The following is a 2,778-nucleotide window of genomic DNA, read 5'->3' as shown; positions in this document are numbered from 1 at the left end:
GGTATTTTTTTCAAAACCTAATTAATTAAAGTTTAATTAAAGACAAATGCCCAAAGTCGTCACCAGAATTCTAGGGCCTAAGTTATATTTATATTTGACAGATGTTAGAAAATGCATTTATACAAATTTTAACATATTGTTAGTGATTTTTTGGTTAAAATCATCCCTCTACTATCACTCAAATCTAATTTACTTCCATATATTATTTAATTGAGCAAAAAACATCCCTATAATATCCAAAAAATAACAAATATCATCCTTCAGTATTTTTTTAAGAGATTGATTTGACCAATAATTATTTTTAGTTTGGTCATGTTTAACAACGACTAGGGTATCCTAAAAAGAATAAGGATATGGATATCATATTTTGTTCTCATATTTTAAGTTTCGTGAGTCGTTAGTTTATATGTTTTTTCATTATCAAGAAGATGACTAGGAATAATACATAAGTTTTAAATATTGATATAGTAGGTTTTGTTGGTTAAAAAGATTATGTAAAACAATTCATTAATATTACATTAAATAATTTAGAGAATTCTTTAGTAAAAAACATATATAGCACGTATATACTATATATACAATAATATTCACATTTTATACAATATACACAAATACTGATAATTTAGAAAAATTATGTAGGTGTTTTGTTGTGAAAATTAAATAATAATTACTTTATTTTAAAAATTTTGAAGTTATTTTTACTTTTAGAAACTCATACGTTCAAAATATATTTAGAATTGCATATATTTTGTCGGAATATGATTTACCATCAATTTCTATAAATTTAAATAATATCAAACTTGACAAGATCAAACATGTGCATATATATTCATTCTACAATACATTTTTTTTAGTGACATGAGTTTCTTAAAAAATACACACAAGGATGAATCTTGCAACTTTTAGTATAGTGTAGGATGTTTTTTGTTCACTTATATAACACAAAGATATACTTTAGGTTTAGGTCATACTTCAAGGATTATTTTAGTCAAAAGCTCTATTAGTATATAAATATATTTGCAAACATGTAAAGTTGTTCAATATAATTCCAAAAAAAATATTCGATCTTGTTTTATAAGTTAAAGGAAAAGGCATAAATTACTTCCTGAACTTTAATCGACAAATCAGTTACACGCAAAAAATATTATGACAACCTATTACACATCTAATTTTTTTTAAAGTAATATTAGTACCCCTTTAGAATGTGACATGGCAGAGAATGTTTTTTCACCTACCTTAAGGTGCGTGAGAAGAAAAAAAATACTTGTGAAAATGACAAATTTGAACACATGTCACTATTTTATTGGTCATTATATAATTATGTATTATAGTTTTTTAATATATATTTTTTTTAATTTTCTTTCTATTTAAATATTTTTATTGATGGCCCCAATTTTATTGAAGTTTTTACTTTTTTCTTTATTTTGAGTTCTTCTTCTTCTTAAGGAATCAGAACATTCGTTAACATTGATGTTTGATACAAGGACATCTAATAATCTACCCTATTTAAGAACTCTAAAAAAATAAAAAGGAGTAGAGAAGATAATGACTTCCACATAAAGTGGTGAGAGGATGAAGATGCCCAAATTTAATTTTTTTGCAAAAGATTAAGAGAATGTCACAAGATAAAGGTTTTAAAAGATAAAACTAATATTATTTATCTATAAATAAGCATGTAGACTTTTTTTTTACATAAAATCGAGATTTTCTATGGAAAGGGGTATTAATATTACTTTGAACAATATTAGATGTGTAATAGGTCGCCAGAATAGTTTAAGCGTGTAACTGAATTTTTGCTCGACCTGAGCGTACACCCTGTACGTGGACGGTACTCAAGAAACATGTTCAGTCTCCAAGTTACAAGAAGAAGACTAGCTCAAGAATACAAAAGCTTAAAATTGAATTGAAATTATTGAACTATGTTACAAATCTTTAACTCAAATGAATAACTCTGAATATATATATATATATATATATATATATATATATATATATATATATATATATATATATAACTCTCCATAAAATAGAAAACTTAAGTCTTTAAAACATTTAACAAATAAATGAATAAATTTCTGAAACTCTATTGTATTGTCTATCTATGCAGCCTCTAACTACAAATATGGAAGTCGGGACAAGACCCACGATATCCTAACAACTGATATAACTGAAAGTACAAATTAAACCTTCTTTAAGCAAGGAGGCTCATCATAGCTAACTTGTACTCTATGTGGTATACATCAATGAAGCGCCTACTGATGATCGTCAATCCCTGTATCTTCATCATTTAATAATGCAGGTCAAATGGCTGAGTCCGTGGAATGTACGAGTGTGTAAGGGAAATTATAAAGCATAAAATAAGTTTGAACTTGATTAAAAGGAAACATACTTACCTCTTCTCAACTCACTCAACTAAACTCAACTCAAGAAGCACAATTCAACTCAACTAAGAGTACATAGGGTTCAACTCAATGATAAGGTATTCTACTAAGTAAAATAATATTGAACTCAATAGTAAGATACTAGACTAAGAGTAATCAATTCTGGATAATTATTTTTGGATAATCGACTTAGTATAAAGTAACAATAAAATGCAATACACCAAAAGCTTTTAATACAGTAGATAACAACTCAATGTATTAGGAAATACAATGTTACTCCGTTTGTATGCAAGAATATAAAATAAAAAAATTTTGTATTTAAAAATACAAAATAAGCTCCATGTATATAAGAATATTAAATATATCTGTGGGAATTTCTCTAAGCTACCTCTATCAC

The sequence above is a fragment of the Solanum lycopersicum genome, chromosome 1 (assembly GCF_036512215.1).
Source record: "Solanum lycopersicum chromosome 1, SLM_r2.1".
Lineage (NCBI taxonomy): Eukaryota > Viridiplantae > Streptophyta > Magnoliopsida > Solanales > Solanaceae > Solanum > Solanum lycopersicum.
Note: the sequence above shows the minus strand (reverse complement) of the source record.